This window comes from Elephas maximus, chromosome 8 (genome assembly GCF_024166365.1).
Source record: "Elephas maximus indicus isolate mEleMax1 chromosome 8, mEleMax1 primary haplotype, whole genome shotgun sequence".
Taxonomy (NCBI): Eukaryota; Metazoa; Chordata; class Mammalia; order Proboscidea; family Elephantidae; genus Elephas; species Elephas maximus.
The window spans coordinates 86,913,787-86,936,986 of record NC_064826.1 but is presented as its reverse complement, the minus strand read 5'-3'; the positions used below and the strand labels follow the sequence as shown (position 1 = coordinate 86,936,986).

The 23,200-nt window shown below is 39.3% G+C and overlaps 1 long non-coding RNA gene across 1 annotated transcript in view; it reads left to right on the top strand.

The window, feature by feature from the left end:
- Nucleotides 1–19,466, top strand: part of LOC126081734 (uncharacterized) — a 41,970-nt gene extending 22,504 nt beyond the window's left edge. Inside the window, exon 3 of the long non-coding RNA XR_007518431.1 lies at nucleotides 18,100–19,466. This is a non-coding gene — a long non-coding RNA (uncharacterized LOC126081734). The remainder of the gene's footprint in view (nucleotides 1–18,099) is intronic.
- Nucleotides 19,467–23,200: the final 3,734 nt, after the last annotated feature.

The window sequence follows — 23,200 nt, the reverse complement described above, 5'->3', positions numbered from 1 at the left end:
ATGGAAGAAAAAACGGACAACATTAGGAGCCCTAATACATGGCATAAACAGTATACAAAACATTACTAACAATGCAGAAAAAAGAAAAAAAAAACACTAGATAACTGGGAGCTCCTAAAAATCAAACACCTATGCTGATCCAAAGACTTCATCAAAAGAGTAAAAAGACTACCTACAGACTGGGAAAAAGTTTTTAGCTATGACATTTCCAACCAGTACCTGACCTCTAAATCTACGTGATACTGCAAAAATTCAACTGCAAAAAGACAAATAACCCAATTAAAAAATGGGCAAAAGATATGAACAGACACTTCACTAAAGAAGACATTCAGATAGCTAACAGATACATGAGGAAATGCTCATGATCATTAGCCATTAGAGAAATGCAAATCAAAACTACAATGAGATTTCATCTCACTCCAACAAGGCTGGCATTAATCCAAAAAACATGAAACAATAAATGTTGGAGAGGCTATAGAGAGATAAAAAAAAAAAAAATACTGCTGGTGGGAATCTAAAATGGTACAGCCACTTTGGAAATCAATTTGGCACTTCCTTAAAAAGCTTGAAATAGAACTACCATACAATCCAGCAATCCCACTCCTTGGAATATACCCTAGAGAAATAAGAGCCTTTACACGAACAGATATATGGACACCCATGTTCATTGCAGCACTGTTTACAATAGCAAAAAGATGGAAGCAACCAAGGTGCCCATCAATGGATAAATGGATAAATAAATTATGGTATATTCACACAATGGAATACTAAGCATCGATAAAGAACAGTGATGAATCTGTGAAACGTTTCATAACATGGAGGAATCCAGAAGGCGTTATGCTGAGTGAAATTAGTCAGTCGCAAAAGGACAAATATTGTATAAGACCACTATTATAAGAACTCAAGAAATAGTTTAAACAGAGAAGAAAATATTCTTTGATGGTTACAAGAGGGGAGAGGGAGGAAGGGCGGGAGGGGGTATTCACTAATAATTAGATAGTAGATAAGAACTACTTTAGGTGACAGGAAAGACAACATACAATACAGGTGAGGTCAGCACAACTAGACTAAACCAAAAGCAAAGAAGTTTCCAGAATAAACTGAATACTTTGAAGACCAGCGTAGCAGAGGCGGGGTTTGGGGACCATGGCTTCAGGGGACATCTAAGTCAATTGGCATAATAAAACCTATTAAGAAAACATACTGCATCCCACCTTAGAGAGAGGCGTCTGGGGCCTTTAATGCTAGCAAGCGGCCATCTAAGATGCATCAATTGGTCTCAACCCACTTGGATCAAAGGAAAATGAGGAACACCAAGGACACAAGGTAATTACAAGCCCAAGAGACAGAAAGGGCCACGTGAACCAGAGGCTACATCAGCCTGAGACCAGAAGAGCTAGATGGTACCCAGCTACAGCCAATGACTGCCCTGACAGGGAACACAACAGAGGACACCTGAGGGAGCAGAACAGTGGGATGCAGATCCCAAATTCTCGTAAAAAGACCAGGCTTAATGGTCTGACTGAGACTACAAGGACCCCAGTGGTCATGGCCCCCAGACCTTCTGTTGGCCCAGGATGGGAACCATTCCCAAAGCCAACTCTTCAGACAGGGATTAGACTGGACAATGGGTTGGAGAGGGATGCTGGTGAGGAGTGAGCTTCTTGGATCAGGTGGACACTTGAGACTATGTTGGCATCTCCTCCCTGGAGGGGAGATGAGAGGGTAGAGGGGGTTAGAAGCTGGTAAAATGGACACGATAAGAGAGAGTGGAGGGAGGAAGCGGGCTGTCTCATTAGGGGGAGAGCAATTGGGAGTATGTAGCAAGGTGCATATAAGTTTCTGTGTGAGAGACTGACTTGATTTGTAAACTTTAAAGCACAATAAAAATTAAAAACAAAAAACTGAGCCCACATTATAATTACAAACACATATTAAAAACAAATAGTTACACTGGGGGGAAAGAGTATAAAGAATTATACCAAAATACATTTGTAGCCAACTCAGGGTATCATGTTATGGTGAATTTTCCCTTTCCTCTACTTTCTGTAAAATAATTATATTAGTCTTATAATTAAAAAAAATGAATAATTATAAAATATTGAAACCTTGTTAGTGGTAGAACTTATCTGTTTGCTTTGTAACTTTTAACCTTGCTGGCATACAAACTAGAGCCCCGATGGTGCAGTGGTTAAAGCCTTTGGCTGCTAACCAAAAGGTCAGCAGCTTGAATCCACTAGCTGCTCCTTGTAAACTCTATGGAGCAATTCTACTTAGTTTTACAGGGTAGATATGTGTCGGAGTCAACTCGACGGCAATGGGTTCTTTTTAGTTTCACAGATGAACTATCTAGTTTAAAATGATAATCTCCCAGAAGATGAAAATGATGATAACTTTCTGATTTATTTGGTCATACTAATATTGCACTGGAGTTTTGTGTAAATCTGTTTAAACCCAATTTAAGCCACCTTGAGATACCAGGAGTCCCCAGGTGGCACAAATGGTTCAGTGCTTGGCTACTAACCTAAAGGTTGAAGGTTTGAATCCACAAAATGCCTGGAAAGGAAGACCTATGATCTATTTCTGAAAGATCACGAACACTAAAAACCCTACGGAGCACAATTCTACTCTGATACACATGGGGTCGCTATGAGCTGGAATTGACTCATTGGCAACTGGTTTGCTTTTGTTGTTGTTGTTTTGGATGAGACCAGGACCAGCCTAATCTCACTAAATTATAAATTGCTGAAGCTTCTTGGTTGAAGTGCAATTTGATTCAGATCACAGCTAAGTGTAGAGGCTAAAATCATGCTGCAATCATTTTAGGTCATAATTGCCCTGAAAAGTGCTTCCAAACCCAGTTACCCAGCTTGAAATGAGCAGATCTTAGTTATTCTCCAGAGGAAATGTAAGCCTGAAAAAAAAAAGCCTGAAGCTTCTGCTAACTAGTATTTGTTTACACCCATAGACTAAGTGACTAAGTGCTTTTCTGTGGCTCCCCCTTGGACGATCTCTTTATAAACAGCAACTCCTCTAACTTTCGACCTCTGTAAGTCCTACTTTGAGCCAGTCTTCCCTCATCTCATATCCAATCATTGCACAATATGTTCAAATGAGTGAAAATGTGGATTTCATCTTCAAGAAATGTTCTGGTGAAACTTAAACAAAAAGGACTCTGGCCAGTATGTACCTCAGCCTACCTCGAACTATCTCCATGGATTTCCTCCGTCACTGCAGGCAGCGTAACACAAATGTTTGGAGAACTGTGTCTGTCTCAGTTAATAAACATGGTTCCACCACACCAATTCAATCACATTATGAAATCTAATATGTCGAATGGCGAAACCATAACAGAGAAAGTTTATGTAATTAGAATATTAAACAACTGCCACTCAGTCTTAATACTTTCAATCCCACAACGGCAAATGGCCCTATTAATATATAAAGGAGCCAGATCCAGTTCACTTCTCTGCTTTGTCTGCCAAAGGCACCCATCATCTCCCACCACCACACTGTAGTGGTGCTAAGAGCTGAACTTGATTCCAGGAAAAGGTCTGCCCTGAGAACAAGGGAGAGAAACTAAGCCTATCAAACGTCAAGCCAGAGCTTTAACTATTTGTCTGCTGCCAGGTACCGGCTCCCACTTGCCGGGTACTGAACCTCCAACAAGCTGAGCGTTAAAACTTCGAGAATGCAGAGCTGGGTTGGAGCCTTCCAAAAAAGTCTTGAAAGACCACATACTTGGGATAAAAAGAAAATGAATGCAACTTGAATTGTACCATGTGGCACATTTCCAATCTTCTGCAACACTTTTCTGGTCTTTTCAGTCTTCATGAGCAGCACTTCTCCAAGACCCTGTATAGCATCTCTTATCTTACAGGTGAGAAGACTAAAAAATGATAAATTGCCCAAGTTGAACCCCCAAGTTCAGCACAAGAATGAAGATGCCCTTGTGTCCATCCTTTTAGCCCAATGACCTACGTCTCAATTCCAAGGTTCTGAGACACTCACTCTATGCTATAAAGAAGGAATACGTGTTCCTAATGTGAATTTTATTTTCCTGCTTTCCATATAGCCAAAGCCTGTAGAATGAAGGCGGCCTGTTAGGCACATATTACATTCTCAGTCAGTAATTATTTTTATCATCATTAAAAGCAATTTATTAGTTGTATACATGAGACCAAGATAGGCACTATAGTTGGTTAAACAATCCAGTCCTAACTTCTGTTGGAATCTGAGAAAGACAAGAATCATACAGAAAAGGACATAAAACAACCAAGGAATCTTATTTGTTTTGAAGGAATACATAGCAAATGATAGCTGTAATTCCTTAGCAACACATCATTCAAGGGGAAAGAAAAAAAAAAGGGTTGAGAGGGCAGGGAGATTTCTAAAGAGATCTCCAATAGTCCATCAGGATCAGGCGGCTTGAGAATTTAAGGAGTATTTTCCAAATTGTATTTTACAGGTCTTTAGGGCTGAAGAAGTGTTGATTGATAACGGGGTGTTGGTCTTATTGACATGGGAAGGGTTTACCATCTGGTTCTCCCTCAGTGGAACGTGAGTTTCAGAACTCTGTACTCCACTCACCTAGCCTTTCACAGGAATGTCTTTTCTAAGGTCAGTGCTAACACCTCGAGATGGATCAGAGCGTTATTTCCCCAAGTGTGCTCCAGAAAACTTGAATCATTAAAGATGTACCTCAAGAGAAGTGTCCTGTGATCAATTAATTGGGGAAATTTTGATAAAAATAAATCTCCCACTTGAATATTTGCTATGCCTTTTAACATTGTAAAGAGCCCTGGTGGCGCAGTGGTTAAGAGCTCAGCTGCTAACCAAAAGATCTGTAGTTTGAATCTACCAGCTGCTCCTCGGAGATCCTGTGGGCAGTTCTACTCTGTCCCACAGGGTCACTATGAGTTGGAATCGACTCAAAGGCAACAGGTAAGGGAATTATCCTCTCTTCACCTTTGCGATGTTTCCGTGTGAGAGAAGCATTCTTCCTGGGCCTATTAGGAGATTTAGTCATTTGACTTGCCTTAACCAGTGGAATGTGAGTAGATATTCATACACCACATCTAAGCAGTTTTTTATTTTTTATTGTGCTTTAGGTCAATGTTTACAGAGCAAATTAGTTTCTCATTAAACAATTAATACACATATTGTTTTGTGACATTGGTTGCCAACCCCGCAACATGGCAACACTCTTCCCTTCTCAACCTTGGGTTCCCCATTTCCATTTGTCCAGCTTTCCTGTCCTTTCCTACTTACTTGTCCTAGCCCCTGGACTGGTGTGCCCAATTAGTCTCGTATACATGGTTACATGGTTGAACTATGTGTGGTATTGTTTGTTTTATAGGCCTGTCTAATCTTTCACTTAGGGTGAATCTTCAGTACGAAGTTAAAAGGGCATCCAGGGGGCCATTCTCTCGGGGTTTCTCCAGTCTCTGTCAGACCAGTAAGTCTGGTCTTTTTTTGGTGAGTTTGAATTTTATTCTGCAGCTCTGTCCAGAACCCTCTATTGTAATCCTTGTTAGAGGATTTGGTGGTGGTAGCCAGGCACCATCTAGTTGTGCTGGACTCAGTCCGGTGGAGGCCATGGTAGTTGTGGTCCATTAGTCCTTTAGAGTAATCCTTTAGAGTCCTTTCCCTTGTGTCTTTGATTTTTTTCATTCTCCCTTGCTCCAGATGGGGTGGGACCAGTAGACATATCTTAGATGGCTGCTTAAAAGCTTTTTAAGACCCCAGACACTGCTTACCAAGGTAGAATGTAGAACATTTTCCTGATAAACTGTGTTATGCCAGTTGAGCTAGATGTCCCCCAAGACCATGGTCCCCAGCCCTCAGCCCAATAACTCAGTCCCTCAGGGAGTTCGGATGTGTCTATGAATCTTCTATAATCTTCCCTTGTACAAGTTGTGCTGACTTCCCAAGTATTGTGTAATGTTTTACCCTTCACCAAAGTTACCATTTATCTATTATCTAGTTGGTGTTTTTCCCTCCCTGCCCCTTTCCTCCCTCATGATCATCAAAGATTGTTTCTTTCCGTGTGTAAACTTTTTCATTAGTTTTTATAATAGTGGTCTCATACAGTATTTGTCCTTTTGTGATTGACTTATTTCACTCGGCATAATGCCATCCAGATTTATCCACATTATGTTTCTCAGGTTCATCATCGTTCTTTATTGTTGCATACTATAAGCAGAAGTTTTAAATGTTTAAGTCAACCTTCTTGTTCCTATCCTCTGCCATGAAAAGAGTGTGCCCTAAGTAGATGCTGCTCCTTCAGTCTAGGTCCTGGAGTAAAAAGAAATACAGAGCCCAGCAGAGCCAAGTCAAGCCAGAGCCAAGCTATAGACCTGAAAGCAATAAATAAATAAATGTCAGCTTTAGTTCTGAAGGATAATGACAGCTACCTAAATCTGAATCCTTCCTCACATTCCCAAAGAGATAAATAAATAAATAGAATTGACTGGACTGGATGCAATCTGGCAGTTCCTCAAAAAGTTAAACATAGAACTACCATATGACCCAGCAATTCCCCTCCTAGGTATATACCTAAAAGAATTGAAAGCAGGGACTCAAACAAATATTTGTACATCAATGTTCATTGCAACATATTCACAATAGTCAAAAGGTGGAAACAACCCAGGTGTTCATCAATAGGTGACTAGATAACAGAATGTGGTATATACATAGAGTGGAACATTATTCAAGCATAAAAGGAAATGGAATTCTGATACATACTATGACATGGATGAAACTTAAAAACATTATAATAGAGTGAAATAAGCCAGCCACAAAAGGACAAATACCACATGATTCCATTTTTATGAAGTATCTAGAAAAGGCAAATACATAGAGACAGAAAGTAGATTAGTGGTTACCGGGGCTGGGGTAGGGGAATAGGGAGTTATTGATTAATGGGTATAGAGTTTCTGTTTTGGGTGATAAAGTTTTGGAAATAGATAGTGGTCATGCTTGCACATCAGGGTGAGTGTAATTAATATAACTGAATAGTATACTTAAAAATAGTTAAAATGGCAAATTTTATATAATATATAGTTTTATTTCAAGAAAATTTTTTTTAATCAAATAAAATCACACAAAACTAGTAGAGAGAGAATACCACTAACTTTGAGTGGTCGGTAATAGAAAAATAAAGACCAAATTTCTTCGGCATTCCACTATTGCTGCAATTCTTTTACCACAGAAGGCAAGGCTTAAGACACTGCGACAAAAGAGATTGGATGACTAAAGGGCATATACAAAGCACGGACAAAAAGAGAAAGTCCCAGAAAGAGCAAGTCCAACACTAACTGCCAAAATATTAAATGCTGACTAGGGACTTAGTAGTTCTGGGAAGTTGCTATTGAAAGTGAGCAGGACCAAGGTCACAGTCTTAAGGAATCACTGTTTCTGGGATAAATCAGAAGAATAGAAAAGGAGTGGTGTCCCTTGGAGACACGGCAATGAAGGAAAAGAAGGATGTAAGATAGTGAACATAAGGAACCTGTAGAAACAAAAACAAGAAAGACTTATCAGTCACACCTCATCTACTGTACCACCAGCACCAACATCATCAACCATTAAAGATACTTAACTTTATTATTGTGACAGAAAACGGTGCCTTTGATATAGGAAACTTGTGCACAAAATGCTTAGAAACAGGGAAAAAAAATCTAACCAACTCCATATAACACTACTGTAAGAAGAAAAGAAAAATGTAAAAGATAATATTTCAGCTAATAAAAACACCCCCTCCCAAATTCAACCATGAAGTTACCTGTAACACAATATTACAAATGGAATTGAATATTTTGAAACAAACCTATATATAATACACATATACTCAAAACTGAGAATAAAAATTAGCCAAAAACAGGAAGAAATACGAGTTGATTTTACTCAGAAATGAAGAAGAAAAAAATACAATACCATCTCACAAACTACAAGATGCCCAAGAGAGAATAGGTTCAATTAAAAACTTAATAATAAATATTGAAGAAGGGTAGAAAAAACAACCAAGGGAATGAAAATGAAATAAAGAAAATGGTTAAAATGGGAGACAGGCAAAGAAGGTTCGAAGTGAGAATAATTGGGGTACCACAAAACAGAAAAACAAAATAAAGAAATAGATCTAATGTTTAAAACTATAATCTATGACAATTTACCAGAAATCAGAGAAAACAACAAGAAAAATACCTACAAATAGGAAGGGTTTACCACGCACCCAGGAAAATCAATCCAGAATGTTCACCTCTTAATAAAACTTCTAGTAAAACTATTAGATTTTAAAGACAAAGACTTTAAAGACAAAGAAAACATCCTCAGGACCTCCAGATGAAAACATCGAATTATTTACAATCGAATTAGAAAATTAGACTGGCATCGGACTTGTAAGAGAAACGAACAAAGCAAGGCAATAGCGAAACAACATTTTCGAGAAACTCAAGGAGAGACAGCGTAAGCCAAGGATTTTATATCCAGACACATTGACCTTCAGGGAGTTTGATGGAGTTGTCTTGGTAGTAGGCTATGTGACCGGCAGAAGTAACAAAGGAGGTGGAGGCAAAGACAAGAGAGATTTAGAAGAAACTCTTTCATGAAATGACACGTTTAAAGATAAATTAATTACATCTAGAAAAGGTAAATCTAACTTTCCCCCTTGTAAATAAAACAAATAATTCCCATAGCTATGGAGATCAGAATTCAAAATCACCATGAACCCTCTGGCTCCTGGAAGATAGTCAATGAGATTCCCAGAGCTCAAAGAGGCCTGCCTGCCTTAGCCACCAAATTCAAAGTTACCACGGACACCGATACATAACATGTAGAAAAATATTAGCATTTCCTATTCAAACAAATAGGATATAGCCTGGGGAGCATACGGTTATCTAATTTTCCTTTGAAAAGATAACATTTAAGAAAGAGCAGAGTTAAAACAGGAAAAACACTTTGCACAACGTGACCCACTGCTCCAAACTGGGGGATTCCTTGTTGCCTGCTGAGAACAAGCAGACCATTGTCTCAAAAAGGAGAAGACAAACATCCTCTGATTTTTTAAGCCTGTTCTGAACCAAATTCTTGGTTACAGTTGAAAGATCTAGTTTCTCTCTCCTCTTTTCTCCCTTCTTAATTTTTTTAACCTCCTCTTTTTTTATGGAGCTATCTAAGTGGATGTTGAAAAAGTCTGAACGTTAAGAAAGAGTAACGTTTCCTATGTAAACAAACACAACCAGCTTAGAGAAAGGAAAGCAGTCTTGTCAACCCGAAAGGACCCAGCACATGGTAATTTTCCTAATTGAAGTATCCCAGGGATTCCAGGGTGCGTGAACAATCCATAAAACGGGGACTGGACCACACAAAAGCACACCATGGCTCCAGGCGGGCAGGTTTGAAAATAAGCAGGCCTTGAGGAGTAGGAAGCAGGGGACTTGCATCAAATGATCTTTAACAATACCCCTCTAAAATTAAAGTCCCTTCTAAGCTTTCCTCAGGTAAAAAAATGTTGTCTAGATGGGCTGGAGGCTGTGAAACCTGGATGACGTGGAGAGGAAGACTCAAGGGCCGTGAGGTCAGGGCCGAAATGACTTGAACTTGAGACTTTTCGTTTTCTTTCTCCAGGTCTTTTACAGGCATCATTAGATTATAGCCACAAGCCTGGGATTCCAACTAAATTGATGTTCATGGAGAGCTTACTATGCCAGGCACAGAGCTAGGATTTTGCACATAGTATCTCCTTTGGATTCTTCAATGATAACATCTCATTATTCCCTAGAGAAGTCATGGTTGGGAAGACAGGATGGTGAGAGAGTTCCTAAACCTACTCTAGAGACAACTTTCTTTGAAAGTTCTTGACCACAGCCAAGGGTTCTTCCTTGCCCACCTATTGGTAAAAATCCTGACTGTTAGCATTCTCTAAATAAACTAGAATTGAAGCAATCAGATAATTTTAAAAAACAACAACAGATATGTTAACTTTCAAAAATATAGGTCTTTCCCAGGTATTTGTAGTTTCCATTACGGACTTCCCTGGGTGCCAGAGTCCAGACGGTATTTTGGCATCTCCAAAGATTGGCGGAACATAGAGAAGAAAAGAGAAAGCCTGCTATCTTTCCATAGGGGTGGCCATTTAACCCCTCAGAGATGGAAGTCAAGATTTCCTTCGATATAAGTGGCAACTTTTGACTGGCTGCAATGAGATCCTGAGTTTGTTTAATTTGGAGTAAAGTTTTATGAGTTAATCTCTAGTGAGGGAAAGCAGCAATAAACACAGAACATACTGGTCATTATTCTAAGTATTTCTGCATTCTTTCTCATGCATGAAATAAGACAAAAAGTTCAAAAAATGGGGAAATATGGTGCTCAAACGTCTGCGTGTATGTGTGTGTGTGTGTAATTTTGTTTTGACCAAACCATCTGGTGTACAACATACCCTAGGAGTGTGAAGGCAAACATTTACCAGGAGATTCACATGGTTTCTGTTATGTATAAACATATTTGTAGAAAACTCTTATGTTTCTAGAAAGTGGAGATAAACATAGATCTTTCAATGCATTTATTAACACAGCCCAATCCTTTGCAGGCCAAACTGTTATTTATTTTAGTGGCCTTATAAACTCAGGTGGGCCAAAATGCCAGGGAGACACATGCAATCTGGAAATGATCAGTGTCATGTCTGAGAAAAACTTTACCATTCTCCCGAAGTTTAATAATATGGGTGAAAAATTCAGGGATATTGCGATGCGATTGTGTGCTGAAAAGTGGATTAAATCTCGATTAAATCACAACATAAATAATCCCCTAACTAAGAATGTTAAAGGTGAACTTGAAATGGTCTTAAAAACAAAGGAGGTAATTTACCTGATTTATTAGGGGAGAGAAAAAGTAGCTTGGTGTGTGTTCTGTGGATTCCATGTTTAATGGAACAGACTTTTAGGGAAACTGCTGGGTATTTGAACAAACTAAACCAAAAGCCCTTAGTATGGTGGCTGGATTTTTAAAAGGACAGAGGGAGGGAAAAAGCCAACCAACTACTCAACCAACAAACCAACCAACCAAATAAACAAACAGAATTACGCTGAGTGCCTGGGCACTGGAAGCATGTCTGTTGTTTCCGAAGGAGGTCCTGGCTATCCGAAGGATACTCCCTAAAAAAACCCAAAACAAACCTGTTGCCATCCAGTCCATTCTGGCTCATAGTGACCCCATAGGACAGAGTAGAACTGCCCCATAGGGTATCCAAAGAGTGCCTGGTGAATTTGAACTGCTAACCTTTTGGTTAGCCGCCATAGCTCTTAACCAGTACACCACCAGGCTTTCCCCACTCCCTAAGGGAATACTTAAACTTCAAAAAGGAAAAGGGAGATTTATTAGAAGGCACACATGAGGCTTTAGGGGAATGTTCCTGGTAACTGGGGCTCATGCTGTTCTCATTCCTGTGCCTTTGTATTGTCGAAAACTCTCCTGTAAGATCCAAATATGGCCTTGGTTCTTTTCACGTTAGCTGCGGCTTGAACATTTTGCACCACCGTCTCTCTGAAAAGTTCCGGATGTGGGGTACTTCTCTCAATACTTCATAAAGAATGAGCATATTTGGTGTCAGTATGGAATGGAGCTGGGAGTGGAGCTAGGTAGTGCTAGTAGGCATCCTGTGTCAGTGGACTTTCTGTTTCTTCATTAGTAAAACAGGGGGGCTACTCTTTAAGTCCCCTTCCAGCCCTAAAATCCTATGATTCCCAGTGTGCCGGAAAACTCAGATTCTGAGCAAACAAACCTCAGAGTGACAGGGTGAAATAGCTTGCCATAGGTCATGCAACAATTTTTAATTCTAAAAAGAACTTGAGACTATCTCTCTTTGGACAACTGGACTCTGACATTGCTAAGATGGTGGGCTTTGGAAGGGCAATGTCTCTACCTGTCATGCTCACCACTGTATGTCCAGCACCTGGCACAGAGCGAGTGGTCAAAAAGTATTTAGTGAATCAGAAATGGAGGAATAAATAGAAACAAGGGATTCTTAGGAGCAACTCAGTTTTGAGATTTCTCATTTGTATGGCATGGAACTCCACCCCATCGGTAAGCATAAATTTCACGCAGGTGAGGGTAGACCCCCCAGGATGCTAGAAGAGGAACTGATGGCTTTCTTTCTGTTCTTAATATCGATGCTGAATCTGGGTTGCCATTTCACAGACCCACATGCCAAGAGTGATAGTTCTGGAGGCAATGAAAGGAAAATTGCTGATAGCTTTGACTCTGGACATTGAGGAATAAATGAGCAAACCTTGAATTATCTAGGGTTGCACAATAGAGCTACACAGACTGATCAGGCAGATGAAGAAAGTAGGTTGCTTGAAGACTCTTTATAAAACACTAGTCACAAGTCTTTGAATGTCCTTATTCAGTTTAAAACAGAAACTTGAGAGCACTGGTTTTTTAAATGTTTTGACTACAAATCACAGTTCATCGTGACCCAGTACACATGCACACCAATTGAAAATAGTTTCATATGATACTTACCCTTACTCTGTGCAGTGCTCTCTGATATTTTATGTTCTGTTCTATTTTGTTTTTATTTTTTTTAAAATGTTGGATACGACACACTAAATTGATTTCGTGACTAACCCACAATTTGAAAACAACAGTCCAGGATATATTCTAAGGTGGACTGATTATGGTACATACAGAATACACATTTCATCTTTTATTACAGCATGGACTATTGATTATTGTTGGTCAAATCTCCCTAAACTAACTTAGATTAGCATGCGATAAGATGTGGCATGGTGAGAGGCTGGGGCACCCATGTTGACGAGAATGTTTCTTGGTCCCATTCATAACCTCATGGGTCACGCTCCGAAAAGTCTTCCTGTCTCCTCCAGTGTTCTCGGGGTTGCTAGGAATTACTAACAGGATCTGGTATGCAGAAAAGAACTGGTTGTGGTGGAAATGATGGGTCACAGAGTCCTGGCTCTTTTCTTTAGTTGACAGACTAGTTGGGAAAAGCACGGACAACTGTAGGAGCAGTGAAACTGCTGATCAATTTGTCAGGCACCAGGACCCATAAAAACCACTTTTTGGAATACTCTGGTCTGACATTAGAAACCGAAAGGTTGGAGGTTTTAGTCCACCCAGAGGTGCCTCAGAAGAAAGGCCCAGTGATCTACCTCCAATAAATCAGCCATTGAAAACCCTGTGGAACACAGTTCTACCCTGACACACATGGAGTCACCACGAGTTGGAGTTGACTGGACAGCAGCTAGTATGATCGTTTGTAAAGTCTACAACACACAGAACTTGCCAGGCCTGAAGAAGACCTTAAGCTGTCCTGTAAGACTTTCAGGTGAAAATTCTTACTTACAGAGCAAAGGTGTTTCTAACCAAATTTTATCACACCTAGTTCTTTAAACTTTTTAAGGCTTCTTAGGCTCACCACAATCATGAGACAAACTTCTAAGCTGCAGTTTGAGTCACTCTTAGGGTTGATGTTATTTTATTTTATTTTTTTTAAATCTCATTTCATGCTTTTGGATGAAAACATAAGTGTACAAATTCCGAGATAGGAGTCAGTGGGTATACTCTTGTCCTCCAAGGTCCTTACAACATTTAATAGAAGATTTGATTTACTGTTCACCTTTGGCTTGACCTGATTTCTAGAATTTTCTGGGTTATTGAAACTGTGCAGTTTTTCATTTTCTTGGCCTCTTCTGTGACATTCCACACTGACATGGCTGGATTTGTTTTCACAAATGGCTGAAATGTTCTTGGCATTATCCTTGGGTGTTTGCTAATCCAATGTTCTACATGATGGGCTCAGAGAAGTGAAGCTGTAACACAAAGCCAAGGCAGAGAGGAGACAGTGCCACTCAGAGGAAACTCTTGGGCTTCCCAATTGGGGCCAGGGAATCAGAGCCAAATGACAGCGGTGCTGTGCAGGATCAGATAGTCTTTCTCAACCTCACACCCAGGCAAAGTGGTGGACAGCATTTCCAGATGGGGCTACACATTATATTGAAGACCCGAGGGAGTGGGATGGGTGCTAGCTTTCTCAAGCTGCAGGCCCTGAGAATAAGTCCTATGAATCGTTCCCATGAAAGCAGCGTAGGGTAGAAGTTTTGCAATCAGAAGGATTTGTGTTTGGAATACCCACTGCTGTTGAGCTGATTACAACTCATAGCAACCCGATACAACAGGGTAGAATTGTCCCGTAGGGTTTCCAAGGCCGTAATCTTTACAGAAGCAGATTGCCAGGTATTTTCTCCTGCAGAGTGGCTGGTGGGCTAGCAGCCGGGTGCTTAAACGCTGCGCCAGCAGGACTTCTTATTTGTAATACACTACATCCACTCCTCACTTATCAACATGGTTAGGTTCCAAAGAATAAGTCATTATGCAAAAATAGGCATTATGTGAAAATGGAGGATGACCACATCAGATCACAAAATGGAGGATGACTACATTATTACATAACTGCCAAATTACATCATTACGTAACTGCCAAACCACTGAGAATCATGGCCCAGACAAGCTGACACATAACAGTCATCATAGCCAGCATTACTCTCGCCTCGCACCTCGGCATTCTTTACTGTTATACATGAGTCATTAACACGCAAAATAGTTGAAGAATAGTTTTTTTTACTATTGTCATAAATGCGAAATGTTGGAATACAAGACAGTTAAATTTATTTAACAGATACTTATTGACCACTCAGTAGGTGCCAGGCACATTTCTAGGCATTAAGGATATATTGCAGACAAAGTAGACAGTGTTTCTATCCTCATGGAGTTTCCTTTTGGGAGGGAGGAATGAATATATCAAACATCCATGGAATATGATATCGGGGGGATAGAGATAGAAAAGACAGAAGTAAAATAGAGCAGGTAAGGGAGGCAGAGTGAGGTGCTATTATTGACGCAGTGGTCAGGGAAGGTTTTTTTGAGGAGACAACATTTGAACAGAGATCTGAATGAAATAAGGGAGCAAGCTGGTAGATTTCTGGGGATGCATATTCCAAGCTGGAGTCCTTGGGTGGTGGAGATGGCTAATGCCCTTGGCTGTTAACCGAAAGGTTGGAGGTCCAAACCCACCCAGAGGTGCCTCAGAAAAATGTCTGGTGATTTACTTCTGAAAAACCAGCCATCGAAAACCCTGTGGAGCACAGTTCTAATCTGGCACACATGGAGTTGCCATGAGTCAGAATGGAATCCACAGCAGCTGGTTTTTTTTTTTTTAATGTTACAGGCTGAGGCAGCAGCTTGTGCAAAGGCTCTGAGGAAGGCACTTGTTTGGCATGTTGGAGGGGCAGCAAGAGGGACAGTGTAGCTGGCATGAAGTGACTAAGAGAAAGAGGGTGGAAATGAGGTTACAGGGTGTCCAAGGGCCTGATCATGTGGGACCTTGCAGGGAGTGTGAGGTCTGATGTGAGGCCCACTCTGTGCTTCAGTTTCCCTATCTCTTGCAGCTGTGAGATTATAAGACGTAAAGAACATAAAATGTCTGGCCTGTAGGAGGCACTTACTAAATGCTAATTATCTTCCCCTTCTTCCAAGAGATGGCAACAGACACTTTTTTGACACTCACATTCTCATATGCCAGAATGTTAACTTCTGTAAGGACGCAGTTTGCTGATGGCTATGATTTTATACAAATGGAGCAGGTTGTAGTATCAACAGTAGAGAAAAACCACTCAAGATATAAAGGAACAAAGCCTCAGAAAAGCATCCAGTTTCTAATTATCAACATAATTTCTGAGTCTAGTTTACAGAGAGCATAGTTGTAATGAGAACATGGGGACATTCCAGTCATAAGAGCCCTGGAAAAGCAGAGTATTTTGTAATAATTACAATCTCACATTCTAGTAGCAGATCCAGAGAGAGAGAGTAATTTTGAAAATCAAGAAGACCTTGGAGACCCTTCAACTAAACAGTTTCTTTTTCTTTTTTTTTTTAAGTGTTGGAGAAAAGAGAAAACAAGTAAAGTGAGATTCATTTTAATTCTGGATACATTTGTCAGATATTTTCATTTTCTTAGATCTCCATTTCTCAGTGTTTCAGATTAAACAACTTCTAATAAGCCATTGCTTACCAGGCTGGTGACCAACACCAGCATCAACTTAACAAAAGGCCTTCTACTTCTGAGCTGAGAATAAAAGTTTTCTTTAGAGCTAAATATCCCCTGTGCCACTTCCGCTCCCTCCCCTTCTCCTTTCTCTCCATGGCCTTGAGAAGCCTCTCCTCCTCCATCAGTTAATCCCCTTCGAGTCATCACAAGGTACAGGTGGGGAGCCAGGGTGGTCCTCTTCTCTCCAAAGCAGACTTTTATGAGAGATGGGTGGAATTCTGCCTCTGAAGGGCTCTCATAGTATGAGCTGTATGGGACTTAGCATTGCCTCAAATCAGTCTTAGAACAAATACAACAAGAATGCTCTTTAAAAGTGAGGATGGTGGGACTTTGGCTCACTTGCTTTAGACACATATCAGGAAAGACCAATTGCTGGAGAAGGACATCATGTTTGGTAAAGAAGAGGGTCAGCGAAAGCAAGAGAAATCCTCAATGAGATGGATTGACAAAATAGCTCAAACATACCAATGATCATGAAGATGGTGCAGGACCTGACAATGTTCTGTTCTGTTATGCATGAGGTCACCATGAGTTGGACTCAACTCGACAGCAACTAACAACAACAAAGCATTGGCTATGGCTCATGGATCAGCAGAAACATTGGTTCAAAATAAAATTAAGCATCTGTACCTAATTCTGTCTGTAAAAGGCACCATGCTACCAGGGGCAGATTAAAACCTTTTCATGGTTCTTGGGACAGAATACACCTGCAAATATTTTCTGGTTCCCAGGTTTCTCAGGAGGCTACTTGTCCTACTAAAAGTATATGCTGTCCTCTATTGGAGAGTTCTGTAACGGTAAAAAATGAAAGAAATGTTCTTTGGCAAAAATTCACTAAAGTAGAATGCTTAGGTTTGAGGCAGTGCATCCAGGAAGTGTGACTGGGTAAAACTTTTGTCTCTTTTGGCTTTTGTACAGCTAGATAATCCTCGTAAGCATATTTATGGCTTCTTGTAAGACAGTTAGGGAGCCCTGATGGGTTTGGGTTTCTTTTGTGTGTGTGTCATGTTTGGAAAACCAGTGTAACAAAATGGAAGGCACCATGCTCCAAAGATCCTGGGGATAGATGGAGTCCACTAAACATGCTGCCAGACTTTGGCCAATGTTTTACAGGAAAATGTACACCCACATGATATTTCTCAAAATCCATATTGTCAACCAAAAATCTGAACACACTCAATTAGTAAGCATGCATCCCACTATTGAAAACACATGTTGTCATCAAAAAAATTCAAAAGATGAAAAAATTGGAGTGTAAAATGGTTTTAACCAGTAAGCAAGGTATGCACAGGCTTACAGTAAGCAAGGTAAGCACGGGCTTAATTGTATTTACTTACTAACCTGTAGTGCACAATTTCACAGGGGCTTCGCCACATCTTTAATAAGTAAGTAAGCACAAGTAAACCCATGTGTACCTTGCTTATTGGGGTAAATATGTCACTGCATGCTACATCTGCCCTGACTGTCCAGGAGAGAGCTACAGATAATTTCCTCCAAACAAAAGAGCAACCCTTCTTAGCAACAATATTTAAGTAACTTTTATTATGGAAAAATGTAAACATAGACAAAAGTAGAGAAAAAGGTATAATGAACCCCTTGGTACTCATCACCCAGCTTCAAAAATTACCAACTCATGGCCAAACTTGCTTCATTGATAACTCCTTGGTTTCCCCTACTCTCTGGCGTATTTTGAGCCAAATCCCAGACATTGTATTATTTTATCTGCAAATGTTAAAAAAGACCATTTAGGATATTGACCATGGTGAATGGTAAGAGACAGGGAAAGCAAAACAAAATAAAACCCAAGGTATTGAGTGTGCCTCTGCTTATGAGGGCCTTCTTTAAAAGATCCGGGGGAAGAAATGGCCAGGCTATCTTCAATCTCCTGACCACAAGGCAGCTATTAGGTGTTCATTTAATTGTAAGTCTCAAACTCTTTTACAGCATCAGTCAAGATGTAAATTTTCTGTTTTCAGGGAGTCACTGGCTGGTACAAATGGTTCTCAGCTGTTATCCGAAAGTTTGGAAGTTCGAGTCTACCCGCAGGTGCCTCAGAAGAAGGGTCTGGAGACCTGCTTCCTAAAGAGCAGCCACTGAAAACCTTGTGGAGCGCAGTACTACTCTACTCTGACATACATGGCTTGCTATCAGTTGGAACTGACCGTATGGCAACTGTTTTTTTTTTTTTCTGGTATTGTTTTCTAGTAATATTACAACCATGACAAGCATATTGAAAGAGGAATTAGCTAGAATCTGTGAACCTGGGTGCAGTATCAAAGGGGATTCTGGCATTCCTATCAGATTAGAGAGTGTTATTGACTCTTGGAATGGTAGAATCAGTTATCCAGATGTACCAGGGATTTTCATCTTTCTGAGAGGAAAATGGCAGGACAGGCAGAGTAAAACAATAACAATGCCCCAATTTGCCTACTGAAAAGGAGCCTGGGCTAGTTTTCAGCAGTCTTTAAGCTACTTACCATTGTCATTCTGCTTGAGAGAGTGTAGACACCAATTCCTTTCTTCCCTAAGCACACTAAGTGCACAGGAACAAGCCACTTGGCTTATTTTTGAAAGGTTGCCAATTCCTGATGAAGATACAACCTAAATTAAGTGAGCGACTTTTTTTTTTTGTTTGTCAGGAGCTTGAAATTCCAGAATGTTTTATCCTGCATTTCTACAATTTTTTTTTCCTTCTTGAAGATTCTTAAAAATTCTTTTATTTTACACATTCTGCTCAAACAGTTCTGTTCTTATCGGCTACCACTATTCCAACAGATCGGGTTTAACTTCCTTTTTTCTTTTTTTGTTCCAGTAATTTCCATTCGGCAATCAGTGCCACCAGAAAAGATACAGTTTTAACATTAAAGCAATTTTTCTTCCACCAAGTAAGCCATTAAAGAATGGGAAAGAGAACAAATGTGCTTTTCAGGAGGCAATTTCTTTTCCCATTGTATCAGCTCATTGCAGACGGTATGGGTACAATTCACTTTTGGCGGAATCAATAAATAGGAGACAATACAGTATAAACCACTTTTTATAATGGGATTCTCACCAATAAATTCCACTTATAACCTTAAATCAAATTGATGCTGATGCAGAAATGATGTAAAACTGGTGGTACCTGTGCCTGACCTTGTGGGGCCCCTCCCAGATCTTGACTCAATAAACTTTTTCTTCCCTAACGATCTGGCAGTTATTTCTATCGAGAGAATACAATGGGGGTGCTGAGAAGTGGGGAAGTGAAGCGCTGATTGAGAGACCACCAGCGCCCTAGAGAAGATTAACTTGTATGAGGTACCTGAAAAGTTGGAAGAATCTAAATGCATTTCTGAATACACATATTCATTTTGAGCTGATTTCTGTTCCTCTTGTGCCCTGTAAAATTTCAAGGAATGTAGTTGAAGCCTGGAGATTTCCACAAAGAGATTAAGAGAGGCTATAAACTGAAGAAATAGTGGGTTTGTATAACTGTTGGGCATGAAATATTTTCAGTACCAAGATGTCCTGGTTTTCAGTATAGAAATTGACGAAGCACCTTGTAAACATTCAGGAAACATTTCTATTAATGCGTTTAGTAATAGGCCATGTGAGTCTAAGTCTAAAAAGGGCCCGCATCTGCTGTCTTACTTGGAATAAAGTAAGAGCCTATTTTTATAGTTATTTCATAGACTTGTCAGTGAGGTGGCTACATTTTCTATAGATCTTTAGGTCTGATTTGTGTTTTGTTTAGGAGTCAACCCACTTTGGACTCAATGAACACTTTTCTTTAATGTTCTTTGGACTTAGTTATATTAACCAAATGCTTATAATTTCTCTACTTTTAAAAGAAGTTGGGTCCTCTTACCAGTACCAGTTACCACCGAGTCAACTCCCACTCATGGAGACCCCATGTGTGTTAGGGTAGAATTGTGCCTCATGGGGTTTTCAATGGCCGATTTTTCAGAACTAGGTCTCCAAGTCTATCTTCTGAGTTGCCCCTGGGTGGACTTGAACCTCTAAGCTTATTTAAACATAGTGGTGTTTAAACACAGTTAAAGTACCTCAGTTGTAGAAGTTTTTTTTTTTTTTTTAACAGCATTCCAGTGCCGTCGAGTCGATTCCAATTCATAGCGACCCTATAGCGTTACCAAGGTATAACTGACATTCAATACATTGGACACATTTAAATTACACATATATATGCACTTGTGAACTTATCATTATAATCATGATAATGAACACATCTGTAGCTCCCCAAAGTTTCCTCAACTTCTTTGTAATACCTTCCTCCTCCCTGATTTCCCCTTCCAAGGCAACAACTGACCTACCTTCTACCAATGTAGATTGGTTTGCATTTCCCACAGTTTTATATAAATGTAATTATATAATACATACCTTTTTTTTTTTGGTCTAGTTTCTTTGAATCAGCTTAATTATTTTGCGATTCCTCCATGCTCTTGCATGGACCAGTAGTTCATTCCCCTTTGTTGGTGAGTGCTATCCCATTGTATGGATAGACTACTATTTATTTATCCATTCACCTATTGATGGGCATTTCAGTTGTTTTTAGTATTGGACTTTTACATGTGAAGCTGCTATGAACATTTGTGTATGAATCTTTGTGTGAATGTATGCTTTTTTACTCTTGGGTAAATATCTAGGACTTGACTGGCTGGATCATACAGCAAGTCTATGTTTAACTTTTTAAGAAATTTCCAAAATGTTCTCCAAAGTGGTTGTACAATTTTACAACTGTGTATGATACTGTCAGTTGTTCCACCTCCTCATCCGTCCTTCTCATTGTGACCATTCTAACAGGTGCATAGTGGGATCTCATCACGAGTGCTTTGGGCTTCCCTAACACCTAATGGTATTGAGCATCTTTTCATGTCCTTATTTACCAAATGTATATTTTTCGATGCAGTGTCTGCTCAACTCATTTCTTTATTGGGATATATATATTTTTTATTATTTAGTTTGGAAAGTCCTTTACATATTCTGGATACAAATCCTATATGTTGTGCAAATATTTTCTCCACATTTATGGCCTGTATTCTCATTCTCCAAACAGTGTCTCTCAAAGGGCAGAAGTCTTTAATTTTGATGAAATCCTGTATATCAATTCTTTTCTTTTGCAGATCATGCTTTTGGTATAATGTCTAAGCCCCAATGTCACAATGATTTTCACTTATGTTTTCTTATAGACTAATTTTATGGCTCAGAATATGGTCTATTTTGGTAAATGTTTTGTACACACTTGAAAAAAATGTGGATGCTGTTATTGCGTAGAGTGTTCTGTAATGTATATTTCTACATTGAGTCAAATTGTTTGACATTGTTGGCCAGACTTCTATATCCTTTATGTTTGTCTGTCTACTTGTTTGATCAGTTATTAAGAGAAGACTATAGATACCTCTAATTATAATTGTGGACTTGGCTATTTCTTTTTGGAGCTCTATAGATTTTTACTTTATTTACTCTGAAGCTCTGTTATGAGTTTTATAAATGTTTATGTTTATTTTGTCCTCTTAATAAATTGACTCCTTTATCACAAAATGAACTTCCTAATAATACTCTTTTCTCTGAAATCTGCTTTGTCTGACATTAATATAGTCACTCCAGCTTTTTTTTTTTTTGACTAGAGTTAGATTGATTTATGTTTTTCCATTCTTTTGCTTGTAGCTTATTCGTGACTCTATATAAAGTGAATTTCTTATAAGCAGCATATAGTTGAATCTGGCTTTTTAATCCAATCTATAATCATTACCTTTAAATGGAGGTGTTTAGACCATTTGCCTTTCATGTAATTATTGACAAGGTCGGGCTTAATTTGATTACTTGTAATTTGTTTTCTTATTACTTCATGTGCTCTTTGTTCTGCTTTTCCTCTTTCTCTGACTTCTTTTGAATTAACTAGTGTTGCCAGATTTAGCAAATAAAAATATATGATCCCCTGTTAAATTTGAATTTCAGATAAACCATGAATAATTTTTTTTTTTGCCATAAGTAATACTATTACATGGGATGTACTTTTATGAAAAAATTGTTTACCTGAAACAATGATTTGTCTGAAACTCAAATTCAAATTTATCTAGGCATCCTGTATTTTATCTGGTAACCCTAGGATTAATTATGTTTCTTTTAAAATTCCATTTGTCTCCTTTGTTGACTTACCAGCTATAACTGTTTTGTTATTTAGTGCTTGCTTTAGGGCTTATAGTATGCACCTTCAACTCATCACAATCTACCTTCAAGTGATGTTATACCACTTTACATATAAGAATCTTAAAATATCACATTTCTACTTCTCAACTCCTGACTTTTTTTTTTTATTGTGCTTTAAGTGAAAGTTCACCCCTCAATTTAGTTTCTCATAGAAAAATTTACACACACATTGTTATGTGACCCTAGTTGCTATCCCTATAATGTGTCAGCACACTCTTCCTTTCCACCCCAGATATCCCATGCCCATTCAACCAGCTCCTATCCCTTCCTGCCTTCTCATCTCGCCTCTGGACAGAAGCTAGACATTTAGTCTCATGTATCTACTTGAAATAAGAAGCACTCTCTTCACATTTTATGTCTTATACCAAACCCAAGACAAATCCGTTGCTGCCGAGTGGACTCTGAGTCATAGTGACCCTATAGGACAGAGTAGAACTGCCCGTCGAGTTTCCAAGGAGCAGCTGGTGGATTCAAACTGCAGGCCTTTTGGTTAGCAGCTGTAGCTCTTAACCACTACACCACCAAGCTTTCCTTATGTCTTATAAACACACTGCCGTCGAGTCGATGCCAACTCATAGCGACCCTATATAGGGCCGCTATGTCTTATAGCCCAGTCTAATTTTTGCCTGAAGAGTTGCTTCGAGAATGGTTTTAGTCCTGGGTGCCTCCTGACTTTTGTGTTGTGGCTTTCATTGATTTTAGTTTTATATATGTAGTAACCCCCCAAATGCATTGTTTAAACAGTCAGTTATTTTTAAAGAGACTTAAATAGTAAGAAAAATATATATTTACCATGTAGTTACCATTTCTGGGGCTCTCCCTTCCATTGTATAGATTCATATTTCCAGCTTGTATCATTTTTCCTTCTGCTGT